The sequence below is a fragment of the Mauremys reevesii genome, linkage group 1, assembly GCF_016161935.1.
Source record: "Mauremys reevesii isolate NIE-2019 linkage group 1, ASM1616193v1, whole genome shotgun sequence".
In the NCBI taxonomy this organism is placed as follows: Eukaryota; Metazoa; Chordata; order Testudines; family Geoemydidae; genus Mauremys; species Mauremys reevesii.
In genome coordinates this window covers 194,425,973-194,440,570 of record NC_052623.1, presented here as the reverse complement: position 1 = coordinate 194,440,570, position 14,598 = coordinate 194,425,973, and the positions used below count along the sequence as shown (strand labels likewise).

Genomic DNA, 14,598 nt, shown 5'->3' with positions numbered 1-14,598 from the left:
ATTAGATGTTATATCTCCTAGTCCATCTCCTACCAATAAAGGACTGTTCTCTATTGTAATTTTGCTTATATGTTGTGTGGGCTAGTTTTAAATGTCCCAAGTGAGGGTGACTTCCACCACTTCCCCTTGTGATATTATTTCACACACTAATATAACTCACTGTTAGAAAACTCTTCCTGCTAGTCATCTTAATATTTCTCTTTCTTAGCATCATTCTCCATTCTCCTAGTCATGCCCCTTTCCAGTATGCTTTATAACTCCATTCCTTTTTTTGGTGTTTGCACCTTTTAAATATTTGTAGACTGTTCTCATTTCCTTACACTTAGTCACCCCATATCAAGCTGTACTTATTTAATTCTTTTTAAAAATTTTACCTTCAGTTGTCTAGGACTCTTCAAAAGTAGTTGTCAGTGGTACAGTAAATGAATTTGGTAATTCTCTATAATGCATATTAACCAGATGTATATCTTTAACTAATGGTTTACCTAATTTTTATGACGGCACCCCTATCCTATGGTGACAGTTGTCATATAAGTACCTAGATAGGTGAATGTCTGTTTGTACAAACTTTGACTCACTTCCCAATTATTCAAATACATGTTCTGTTGTTTTTTTTTCTTGGTGACATGGAGGAATTGTTGGTTGTGTCTTAATGATCATATCTTTTAGGATTCCCCATATGCCTTTTACGTGGCTGGACTTTAATATGTCCATTTATCAACAATTACTCACTAAAGTATTCTGTTTCTCTAAGTTTGGTCTCCTGCAATTGAATACCTTGCACTGCTGCTTCACTCTGTGAACCTAAGCCTTTGGTCACTGGTTCCAAATATCATATTATCAATCAGTTCCTTTCCATTGGTAAGAGTCAAGATGGTGTCTTCTCCAGTTGGAATCTTTTCTACAGAATGATAGAGAATACAGAAATAGTCCTTCTCTAGTAATACAGTGGACATTTATATGACTCTGGAGAATCTTCATCTGGTATAGTGTGGTCAGTTTTGGGTACCTCATAACCAGAAAGATTTAGCTAAACTGGATGGGGGGAGGAATAGCTCAGTGGTTTGAGCATTGGCCTGCTAAACCCCAGGTTTGTGAGTTCAGTCCTTGAGACGGCTATTTAGGGATCTGGGGCAAAATCAGTACTTGGTCCTGCTAGTGAAGGCAGCAGGCTGGACTCAATGACCTTTCTAGGTTCCTTCCAGTTCTAGGCAATAGGATATCTCCATTAATTTAATAAAAAAAAATTGATGCCCTCCATAGAAGAACAAAAATGAATGAGGATAATGAGAATGTGTATAGCATGGCTAATTAATACTCAGGGGGGGGGGGTCCATGCTAAGTTTATACCCTTCCAGAAATGAAGGAGGGTGAGGAAGTAAATTTCATGGTGCAAGGGTTTATAACTAGGAAGAATGAGATGGGGAAAAAAATTTAAAAAGGAAATTTAGGTAAAATATGAGAAAAATTAGCCTGACAACTTCCTATGTAATAATCTGGGAGTCTCCCAAGGGAAATTTGCAAAGATACAATGGGAAATTGTGTCCCCATTTGGGAGTAAAAAGGAACTTACATGCACTGAAGTACTTTTTCAACAGGTGACACTTCAGAGCACAACATCCATTGTGTTTCCAAATGGTAGAACAAAAATAAATTGACAGGCTTGAGGAGTGTGGCTCTCTAAGCACACAAGTGCATGTTCTTCTACATGCTAGCATTACAAACTGCAGTTTAAAATTTAGATGGTGGATTTCCACTTTTGAGTAAACCTGAATTACTGCAATGTTTTGCTCTGCATTATCAAAATTCAAATTATTGAGAGGTTTTATAAAGGCATTTATGAAATGTTTTTTATTTTTGTCTTGTAAATTTCCTGTGTGATAAAGTTTAAAACTTCAACCACAACTGACAGACAAATTTTATATAACAAAATAAAAAAAAAAAAAAAAAAACCTTTTAAGCACTGAATCCAGTAAACCTTTCTCATGCAGATAGTTCTTACTCAACTGAACAGTCCACTTAAGTAAAAGGAGAAAAATGTTACTGGGAAGTTGGGGGGGGGGGGGGAGGTAAATTATGTGTAACATATATGGTTATCACAGAAATGCTTTCTCAATTTCTCTACTAACACTAAATTATTCAAACACTTAAGCTCTATAGTACAGTGTGCCAAACTAGATTTATATCTCTCAATTCATGGAAATATGAAAAGAATGCCAAGCCTGCCTATATAAATCTGAACAATCTCATTTTTGTTGAACTCTCTCAGAGAAATGAATACTGTATTTCGGAGGTATAGTTATGAAAAATGATATTAATATACTGTGAGGAATTGAAAAGGAATTGAAGAGAGAGATGTTTAAATATAAATAACAATTTTGGTCTCAGCATACTTAATTATAAGTTTTCATCTACCAATAATTGTAGTCCTGCTTTCAACAAACATTTTTTGAATGAAGAGAAGGAAAGAAGCAATTATGAGTTATTTAACATGGTGCACGTGGGAGCACACAGGAGAGGGGACATGGAGTGTATGTTTATGAGCAAGGTTTATTGATCTATAAGCCACCAAGGGCAGTAGTTTCTCCATGAAATGGCTGAATATCTGACAGATTGCATATGCAATTGGAGCACTAAGTTAGACTACTAATTACAGTTATGCACCTATCTACAATATCACTTATTGTACTTATTAAAAACTAAGAGGTTGTTACGCTAGGACTGCATAATCACATAGTGGCAACAGTAACATCAAAAGTTAGCATTTACATGGTGTCTTTAAAGAAATGTGGAAAAGCCACAAAATCAAGCTCTGGTCGTACAATATAAACATTTATTAGGAAACCAGAATTTGAAGTGGCCTTCATTTTAAGTTTGAAAAAGTTGTTTGTTTTTAACACAAAACAAAATTTTTAAAGGAGGCTTGCTATCTATCTAAAATTACATTACATAGATATAACTATAAATTACAACACATGCCTTACTTATGGCTATGAAATATGCACCGTTCTCATCCAATTCAGATCTTAAAAGTTCATGAACAGAACTCTAGGTAGGATTTTCACAAGTGCTCAGCACTGGCCTAACTCTTCTCCCTGAAAGTTGATGGTAACCAGTATCCTCTCTGATTTGAATGTCACAAGCAGAGCTAGATGAATAATTAAAAAATCAGGTACAAATATTACTTACAAATATTGCAAAATGAATTTAATATGTAATTGCAAACATATTAGTCACATTATCTGACCAGTTCTGTAGATGGGCAAAACTAAAATTGAAAAAAAAAAATTCACTGATTCAGTATTATAAAACTTGCTTTGGTCAATAGTATGGAATAGTTCCAGTCATGTATATTTACTTGAGAAGATGCCTTTCAATAATGCAGAACAAATTTGCTGCCAGCTGTGATAAAAAAGTCTAAATATTTTTTGTTTATTTACTTCTACTCAAGTAATCATTTTTGATATTAACAGACTAAATGATAACCTTATCTTAAAACATTTTTAAATTCTAATATTTCCCTCCAAAATTATGTGTAAAAGGGGAGTGTCTATATATTTTATAATTCTGATACTCAGGGCTGGATTTTCAGAGTGCACTTCAAGCATACATAATTGTGTATGCACAGAAAAGGCAATATTTTAAGAAGTGAACCTAGGGCAACTTAAAATAGGAAAATTGCACTATACATTTATATAACTCAAATTTATGTTTGTCACAGAAGACGATTTGCAATGTCTGTGAACTACCCGCTGTTCACTCTGCAACATGCATCTCCAGTAATGTTACGTTTTAAGCAATAGAAGGCACACACATTAGAACATCCCTGCCCCTGCTTGAAAATGAATCAGCTATGTGTGATAAGGGCTCTTAAGGGACCTTGCTGGCATTTCCTCAACCTTTTTCATTTTAATGGTTTTGCTTCTTTGTTGGCTCTCACAAGATATTTTTAAGGGTTATTTTTTAGTTTTTGAGGGATTTTTTCCCCCTTGCTTTCTACCTTGCACTAGCTTTGGGGTACTCAGGCATAAGATTTTGTTAATAGTTACACAAAGATTGTATTGTCAGTATGAATTCATTGAACACTTTGCACTCCCCCTCTCCCGCTTCCCGCCCAGCAGTTTCTTCGCCACTTGTGCCTGTGTTTAGAGTTATTTGACAATCCCTTATTAGTTCCAGAAAGGAACTTATAAAGGCTAATAGGGGTTTGCATTACAACTGACAGCTGGCGCTAGACTTTAATAGAGAGCAATTGTAATGAGAAGTGTAAGTTTTGGTAACATTTGATGAAAATGCTCTTAAAGTAAGAAGCATCTTGAAAGATGAGTATGAGTAGTTCAGAATCACATATATGACTGCTGCTCCTCAGCTTGAAGTACAGGATGTTGTCAAAACAGGCTGTTGGCAGACATCTAAATAACCAGTAATTGATATCAAACGTTATTGAACGTTTATGACTGCAAGAAAAATTGTAGAATTGATTGTTACTCTGCATTACAAATTGGATAATCAAAATTTTATCCACAATGATTCACTCTCCTTGGCTTTGAAATTGCATTGAACAGTATTTGGTCCTTAATGGCATAATCTTGTTCCATAATGATTTAGTCTTAACACACTTATTAGAGGAGTCAGAGCGATTAGGAATTCGTTGTCTAGGATTTGTTTGTAGTTTCTGCACTAAGTTCTTATCAACATTATATGCCATGTAAATCAGTATACCTGGTGTGGCAAGGGGGAAAAAAACAAAACACAAGCAGGTCTTGTGTTTAAACACAAATGACGCTTAGACACAAACAAGTACAAATACTTCCAGGGTCATGGGGGCAAATTGTGTCACTGTCATGTATCTGTGGGTTCAACTGTTGTCTACTGTAAGGTTAAAATTTGATGTGATAATTTAGAACAGCTGCTCTTTGAAAGGAAGATTCATTTTCAACAAGGGAAGAAAAAAACATGGTAAAGGCTGACAACATGCCAACCTTGAATAACAGCATAAATGAGATGGGACAATTCTGCTTAACAATACGGTTGAAATAACTCAGTTTTCCTTGCCATTGATATTTCCAACCTTTGTGTTTCTGGTCAAGTGTACTGCTTATTGAATGTATCATGTTTTAATCTTGCTGGAATGATTTTTTTTCTTTGTTGAAATTTTGACAATGATGTACGATGGCACATAGTGGATCGGTAGGTAACATTATAAGCTAACAAAAAAAATCAAATACATTATATCCTTGTCCAGCCTGCTGTTAGTACAAACATATTACTGTTTCACAAACTAATGCTTCAGAGCTGGCAACTAGACTTACAGCATTGGGGAGGGATTACATTATGACCTAAATTCATCAGTCCATCTCTGTCCAGCAAAGCATTTAAGTATCCACTTAAAACCCATTAATTTCAGGCAAGTGCTTAAATTCTATTAAAGTTAAGCATGTGAATAAAGTTAAGTTAAACATGAGTATAGCTCATCCATTAATGAACTCTGCATAAGCTACAGGAGTCAGCCCATATGGAACAACTTGCAGGTTTGGGCATGCTCTCGCTCGCTCACTCTCCCCTACCCCTCCCCCCCCCGGTTCTCCCCCTACTCCCCTCGGCTTCTCACAAGTATCTGTTGGGAAGAGAATGATAGAAAAGATAAACCACAAGAGTCCAGCTCTCAGTCTCAACGAGAAATGCCATATTTTTCTTTGTTCTCTGAAACCATATTTTTTTTCTAATAATGTATAATGAGGATATATGGTACCAGTGTGCAAGACAACAGTTTTACATCTCATACTTTAAGAAAAATGAGAACACCTCTGCATCACTTGATTATTGTATTCACAGAAAATAACCGCTGATAAAGCAATTAAGATACTATGAAATGGTCATCTGTTTGCAGATATGTGAATTAACAGCAGTCATCAAATTAAAATGATCGATCAAGTGCAATACAGTAGAAATTATGTACAATGTACTTGCACAATTCTCTGCACACAATCATTTGCAAACATGAGTTTACAGGATTTGGCCTGATTTGAACATGTACATCCTGTCTGTGCAGGCATTCTTTGCAATTTGCATGTGCATCTGTTAGTACATGTAAAATTACCCATACAAATTTAGAAGCTTTTTTTTTTTAATTTTAATTGAAGCCTTGGAGTTATTTTCTCCATATTCTTTTATAACAAAGCTTATTCCCTGAAAGGGAAAAAAAGTTTTTATCAGTGTGTGTAGACATGTATTTTTAAAAAAATAAAGTACATTTGGTTATAAACTAAAGATTACTTATATGCTTTAATATTGAACTGAATAATGTATTAATGATTACTGTACAACGAAATGCAAGCAAATGTTGGAATGTGAGGCAGTGCCAATTAAATAGAGGTATCTCCAGCTGTTAAAAAGTTCTCTTTTGGGTTGTGAAACCACTGGAATTCTCTGAAGGTCTACAGGATATAAAATCCTGCCGTTGGAGCCCTTTTTCTGTAACATGATCATAATAATGAGATGACAGGTACAAGCAATTATTTTAATCAGCAGTTCTTCAAATCTGTTTTAGGAATTTCCAGGTTCGGTTTCTGGAAGAGTTATATGAAAAATAAAAGCAACTTCAGGGCTCTGAGACTGCCACTTGAGGAGAACTCTAGGTGTATTTGTGAAGAAAATGAGAGAGGAATAGCCATTCCATCTCTAAATCTAGTTTTCATACTGAAAAGAATAAGACTGTGAAGTCGGATGGGAGACATATTAGCAGGAGGAAGTTTTGGGAAATCTTAAACTGCCACAGCAGATGCCCTGTCTGCTCCGTGAATCAAATGAAGACCTCAGATCTGTGACCAAAATCCTGCCCTTACATAAAATACTGTTGACTTCAGGTGAAATTTGGTTGTGAGGTTGTCAGTCCAAAACCTTGCATGAACATTTACATGTAAGGGGGTGAATGTAGATGTAGGGGCTACAGGGACAGGAGGTTGGAGAAATAGAGTAAGATAATTACACTTGTCCTTAACATTTAATTATCAATAGCAGATCCTTTCCCTCATTCTCCAAGGGTCAGAAGGAGGAAGAAACAGTCTGCCGAGTCTTCCTGCTTGAGGCTGATGGAGTAAAATGGAAAAGGAAAATAGACATCGAGAAATTTTGTCTCATTCACCTGAAAAAAATTCATTCTGGTAGAGGAATGAGTCCACAAATTTAGTAGTGATCAGTTCTTCAGTCTCCCCTACTTTGAGGCAGAGGCAGATGTTTCTGATTGGCTGGGATGACTCTCCAGATAACTTCTCCCCCTGAGGAGCCCCGCTAGAGAGTCTCAAAGCTAATAACTGTCATATCTGAATAAAATACTCTTTCAACACATATTAACAATAACAGATAACATTACCTAACTCTAAGTTGTTCACACATGTCTGCTTAGCTACTACTAAGAAGAACTGTCTATCCTAAGGGGAAAAACATGAATATCAATTGAGGTAAACCCAAAGGCCACTGATTAAATGTAAGAATCCTGTTTTCCATCAGCTCTCCCTAAAAGGGGAGGGGGAGAGAAACATTGCAACACTCTTGAAAATTAACCTCTTGTAAGAAGAAGAGGGAAAATACACAGTTGGATGAATTTATGGACCGATCCTCCTACCAGGATGAGAACTTTAGGTGAGTAAGACAGATTCTCTCATTCTCATTGTAGGGGATGGGTCCACACAGTGGATGGGATTTTTGTAGCAGTATCCTGCTCTCCCATGAACTGAGAGAGAGCTATGGTTTGCTTCACTCAACTTAAGTCTTTCAGTCTTGTAGAATTTGGTGAATGTATGCAGAGATTCCCTGGACACTTGTTCACATGGTGCATTGGACCTGTTGGCTTATGAAGCAGCCATTGCCATCATAAGATGCGCTTCAGTCTTGAATGGAGGAGTCTTCCCCTGGGCTTTTTGTGTGTCACAAATTTCCAGCTAATAGATCTTGCTGTGGAAGACCTGGAATTTTTCTGTCCCCAAACCGTGTGAAGTTTTTTTCTGAAGGGTTTTGTTCTCTTAATGTAGATTGTAATTGCTCTCTGGGCGTCTATGGTGTGCCATGCTCTTTTTTTGAGAGGGTGAGGCAGGATGTGGGCAAATGGAGCAGAGCAAAATCTCCTGGGACCAGTGGAAGAAAGAATTTATCTTAGGGATGAATGAAGGGTCTGTTCCTAGTATCACCCTGTCATTGTGGAAAATAAAATTTTGAGGGAGATGAGAGAGGACTCCACACTCTGAGACCTTTAATGTGGTCAGGGGGATGTTATGGTCCCTAAAAAAGTGATTTGTCAGGAAATAGAGAAACACTTCAGACAGGGGTTTGAAAGGCCTGCCCGAGTGTGCATTCAATACTAGGGAACGATCCCAGGGAACTAGACTGAATAGGAAGAGGTTTGATTAGGCTGGTAGCTTTGAGGAATTTTTTTGGATCTGAGGGTGATGGGATAAGGGAGAATGACCCCTGCCAGAATTCAGGATATAACTGACACTTGAGTTCTGTATGTGTGGTACTGTAGTCCATAGACAGACCTGTCTGTAAGAATTCTGGGAGCAATTTGACCAAAGCTGATCTTGCTGTGTATTCTCTTCAGGTGCACCAGTAATCAAATCTTTTCCATATTATTGTATACCTAGAATCAGTGGAAAATTATGGTTGAGATCATGTCACTGGAGTATCCTTGTTTATTTAAATTGACCTCTCAATAACCAGGCAGTCAGTTTCAGAGATGCCAGGTTGCAATGGCCCAGATGGCCTGAGATACTAGATCCAAAATGGTTTGTAGGGAGTTTAGGGATTGTAGGGTAGTGATAGGGGAGGGGCTGCAGACATCTCCATGAGGTCTGAAAACCGGAACATCTAGGCCAGTGCAGAGCAATTAAAATCACTATAGCCTGTTGTCTCTGTATGTGTTGGATGGTGTATGTTATGGGGAAAGGAGAGAATGCATTTTGCACAGCCTTTGGTCATAACTGGGAGAAGATGTCGATTTTCCTGGCCCAACAGTCTTTCCTCCTGATATAGAAATTGTTCGTTTTGGCATTGGAACTTTATACAAAGAGATCCCATGTTGTTCTCCTAACAGTCTGGACTATGTGGTCCAACTCCCTCTGATAGAGCCACAGCTCCCCTTGTCCATTATTTTGCTGTTGAGACAATCTGCCATGGCATTCGGTTTTCTGTTGATGCACATCGCTTGGACTGACAGATTTTTTTCTCTCAGTTCGTCTGAGGAAGGATGTACCTTTTGCTTGTAATAAGCTTGACCAGGTGTCCCATAGTGTGTTTATATATGCCATGCTAGTAGTGTTGTCTGTGTATGCAGGTATGTGTCTGGGTTTAAGGTAGGGAGGAGTGCTTGAATGCCTAGGTGAGTTACTCGCATTTCCAAATAATTTATGGTATAGTGAGATTCCATGTGTGAGCTGACATTATACCATGTGTTAAATAGTGTGAGCTCCCCTTCCTTCCAAACTGGTATTTGTCATTATGGTGTCTCTCTACAGTTCTGCCAACTGGATACCACATGTGAATCTTGTTGGATATAACCACCATCTGAGGTTTTTTTGTTCTTCTGCTTCTGCTTCTTCTTTCTTCTTACTGTGTAGGAAAGTCTTACAGTGCAAGGGTTGAAATTATGAATGTGAGAAGGGAAGCTCAGAAGGTAGTACTGGAGACACCTGAGGTGAAACTTTGTCCATGGAAGTAGGTATATGCATGAAACGAACATGCCTAGTTGACTTAAGTCCTTCATGCGGGAGTATAGATGGGCAAGGATTTTGTACATTTGCTCCAAAATCCTTGCTTGCCTGTCTTTGGAGAGGAATGCCTTGTGGAGTGAGGTGTCCTGCCAAACTGCTGGTCTGTTGTCTGTTTTGGGATGAGCTGACTTTTATCCAGTTTTATTATAAACCTATGTTGTTGAAGGCAGTGTACTGTCTGTTGGTTTCTGACTGACTTTTATAGGGAGGGGGCTTTTAACAGTACATCATTGAGAAAGATGTACCCTTTTCTGATTTAGGGACAGCACTGTTACCACTGGGCCCTTTGTGAATACCTGGGGCAGCGGTACTGCCAAAAAGAAGGGCTTCGTACTGTATGTGCCAAGTGCCATATGCAAATTTTAAGTATCGTCTGTGAGAAGAATGGGAGTTTGGAGAAATGCCTCCTTCAATTCCACTGAAGTTAGGAAATCCCCCTGGTAGACTGAGTGGTGTCCATTTTAAACTTGTGGGACTGAATTGACTTGTTGAGTGTCATTAAAACTGGGACTGTCCTGTCTTCCTCTGATTTCTTCAGAACCAGCAATAGCATGGAGCATGACCCCCTTACACAGTTCCTGCTCCCCAATTTGGAGGTGATGGATTTGCCTGCATATTGCCTTCCTTTTGGATGGGTTGAGGAAGAGAAGAGGGGGAGAATTCTGTGGCAGGGATTCCTTATGAATTCTAGACGTACCTCTTGCAAATGGTGTGCCTTATCCATTTGTCTGTACTGGTGCCAGCAAACCAGGTGGGAACAAATAGAGGCAGGAGGCCCCCGAGGGAAAAGCTAGAGGAAGGATGATAGTCACTGCTTTTAGGAGCATTCCTAGAGAAGGAGTCACCTTTTGGTTTGATGGACTTGGCTTTACTCCACCTATTCTTGGATGCCATTGATCTAGCAGAGACAATGAAAGCACTGAGCAGATGTTAGGAAATGGCTGTCTGAAATTAGGCTTCTGAATATTTAGGCATCTAAATAAGTGGCTTAATTTTCAGAAGTGCTGAGAGCACAATAGCTCAGTTATGTTAGATTGTTGGATAAAGCACTTTTTCATGACATAGAAGCAAAGGGCCAAATCTTGTATTGAGCTTATTTGAGAGTTTTGATGGTTTAAGGAATTCTTTGTCCCATAAATACACCTTAGCACTAACATAGAACCTTCCATCCAACACCAGGGTAGGAGAGCACTCTTCATCACAGCCTACAGATGAATAAACTGAGACACGAGAGGTTTTGAGACTTGCACATAGGGCTGGATTATAAGTTTACAATTTGCCGTGGATAAGGGAGCTCCAAGGAGCAAAGCAGAGACTGAAATGGGACTTAAAGGTGCAGTTTATCCTCTGTTCTCTCTTGGGAGGAACTAGAGAGTTCATTTCATTTCATGGAACTGTCTTCTCCCTCCATGCACTCAGCCAGCTGTCCTGAACAATGGCTGGAGGAGGGGGCAGGGGCCCAGGATTCCTCCCACTCTCTGCCCTTTCCCTGCTCACTTGCTCTCAGTGGGGAGTATAAACTGACTAGCCCCTGCTCCCCTTCTCAGTCACAATCTAAGCAGAAATGAGCCAATGTGCAAAGGGTATGTGTGGGAGGGGTGGGACTTGCTTCTCCCAACCCCCCTACCTAGCAGAGTAAGGGCTGTGGCAATCTAGCCCACAGTGAGTCGGTCACAGGGTTAGTAATAGAAACCAGGAGCCTGATGCTGATCCCAGTTACACCAGTTTTACACTGGTGTGATTACACTGATTTCAGTAATTATTTCTGACTTACAACAGTGTGATATCAGAAACAGGGCCCTGTCTCTTGTCTCACTTCCCCCCGCTCTAACAAATAGACCCTGCTGCCTCCCTAATAAAACTAGATATTATTGTCTTATCTAATTTAAAAAAAAAACTTGTGCTAAAAGCAGGTGTTCAGTCACAAGGGTGTTTAGAATGGGGGTTGTGTAAATTTGGATTAAATGCTTCCTGGGAATTGGATATATTGTTCTTCTGTGCAATAGCTAGCTCTTGGGGCCAGTCTGTTGTTTAAGTTGCTTCCTTAAAACGAGGCATGCTAAACATCCCAAATTCTTTTATAATTAGGGATTACTTTATAGCCTGTCAGTTATCCATCTGTTGGGCTGCCTCTTCTTTTATGGAGTCATAACAGTCAAACTCTTAACTCACACTGAGATGGCTCTCAGGTCCGACCACAGAACCATCAGGTTGAAACCATGATCTAGTGCATTGTTTATTTTTTCACTATCATCACCAAATACTCTAGGATGGTACTGAGTAAACAGTATATATACTACTTATATTCAATATTATTATATATTCAATGTTATATATATATGTATTGAATATAAGTAGTTGCTGACTTACTTTTTCCTTGCTGGAGGAAAAAGTTCCTGGGTACAGTTTTTGGGAAAAGATGGAAGAAAAATAGGTCCTCCATTGTATATAATCAGATATCTTTCATAAACAAGTTATCTCTGTTTTTTTCTTTTCCAATGTTTCTGGTGAGGGAAGTAGTGGGAGGCTGTTTGTCCATTTATTTCTAAAGCTGGATTGCCAGCTGGCTGAAGTTTCTCTGAACTTGTCCTTTTATCAACAATGTTCCTGCAGGCAGATATATAGTGAGGCACAGTGTTTTGCTTTCACTATGAAATTCAGCCCTGGGTTGAAAAGGTCACCCTCCGAAAGCAAAGTGATCCAGGGTGCACTGGTCATTCCTGAACACACACATAGCCGGTCTTACTTGATATGAGTTTAGTTCTGTGGAACAGAGTCTGGTAAAGACTGAGCAGACACCATTGCTTGATTATAGCCTCACATTGGGCATATGACAGTATCTTTCAAAGTCACAGGTTATTGCTTTCTAAAGTAACCCAAATCCCACCCATGCAAAACCTAGATGAAAGCTGAAGATTTAGTGTTACACTGAAACAATTTTAAAATATATGCATTTTGCAATAAAATATTTTTATAGTAAGGGAAGATGTCCTGACAGTCAAAAACCTTAGGGTTATTTTATAATTCAGCTACAGTATAAGGATTTACGTCTAAAACTAATGGTCCAGGGTTTTTTTTCAGTCCCTGAAACCTGTCAAACCTTTGCCTAACTCAGTAACTCTTCCAGATTCTGATATCCAAAGAATGTCATTATTATTTTATGTGCACGAAATTTGCTCCTTTCAGCATATATTTTTCATGTTATAAGGGGATTTGGTGCTGTTTGCTTTTTTGTAAATCAAAAGGCTTCACATTTTCTAGGTCTCCCATTTTACCAAATAAGCCCAAAATGGCCATGAAAAAGTTACAAATTTTGTTTCTGGATTTAAAATGTGCCATGGGTCTCTCAGAGGGTTTGGTTTTAAAAAGTTTTAGGTTTTAAATACTGTGATATTTGAAACTGACATTCCATTTGTTTTGCATATATTTAAAAGTATTAGTGGTTATAATAATTTTCTGTCCCGACAAGGGTGGAGGATGGGGCTGAAGAGGAGCACATTGTTCAGAGCATCTCTAGCACCTTAGTGACTGGAATCCAAGTGGTCAACATGTGGGAACATGTTGATGGATGGAGGGAACATGGCTGCTGCATCCATGCAAGACATTGAAAAGGCCATTGCTTAACAAACTGCTCCCCTTGAAGGGTATGTAGGGTTGTGTGAATTCTGGCAGAAAGAGGAGGGGACATGGAATGGGAGAAGATTTTCTTAAAGATCACAAGACACCTTCCCTGCCAAAGTTAAAAAAGACGGCTAGTGCAACAGTCCATCAGATAAAATGACCTTTTCCAGCTAGAACAGAATTTAGGAGCCAGGAAGCAGCTGCAATGTCCTAGGCTAAAACAACATAATCAAGATAGCTGAAAGTAGTGGCTTGCATTTTCCAACAAACTTTTTGGAAGTATGCTAGCCATTTACTGACAATTGATTTAAATTAGGGTCAGATTTAGCCATCATAATGTCCTGATAGCAATTAACTTTTAATAACACTCTACTTCAGGCAGTGTAAATTAGCGTAAATTTGTTGACAGCAGTGAGGTCATGCTGTTATATATAAGCTGAAAATACGGCCCATATCTCCAAAAGGTTTCTCAGTATAGATTTTAAAAATATACCGTTGTAGAGTGTATCTGCATCCAATTTGGAAGTCCTATAGATTTGTTGTGATACAGAGATTAAACCCTCCAGAAATCTGATAAAGTTTATACTTAACAAAAAAGGGGGAATGACACAGGTTTCTTCCCCTTCATGATTATTTTGGACTGTCTGAGAAACTTGTGGGTAATGATTGTGAGGCATAATTATTTATGAAGCACTTTGATAGTTTTGAACGAAAGGTGCTCCTTAAATCCAAAGCAGTATTATTAGTATCTCCCAATATGCCATGCTGACAATATTCTAAGAAGTCTGTCATTTGTGTTTTTGTTTTTAAATTAGGTAAAGTTGAAGCAAAACTCTGTATGAAAATATAAATGTTTATCAAGCTATCCAGAACTTTAAAGTCCTTACTGGAAAAGCTTAAAAAGCATCAACATGTTTATAGAGCTTTAAAAAAACCCCAGAAGTATAAAGCTTCTATTCAAATGCTTTGCTCAGGAATATGGTTTCCTGTTCATTCTGCAGGACTTCCCCATTCAACAAAAACCTGTAAATGTGACTGTCTGGCTGTTGATTCTAATAGGAGTGGATGTTACGCCATGAGCAGCAGGTCTTGCCTTCTGCATCAGCGGCTATTCATAACATCAAAGCATTCATTTTTTCTTTGTTGTTGTTGACATGACTTTTTACTTCACCTTCTCCTGCTGTGATGGACCCTTAGACCTTTGCACATGCTG

General features: G+C 38.4%; 1 protein-coding gene across 1 annotated transcript in view; it reads left to right on the top strand.

The window, feature by feature from the left end:
* Nucleotides 1-14,598, top strand: part of EPHA3 (EPH receptor A3) — a 773,721-nt gene that overhangs the window by 575,244 nt on the left and 183,879 nt on the right. The window lies entirely within an intron of this gene.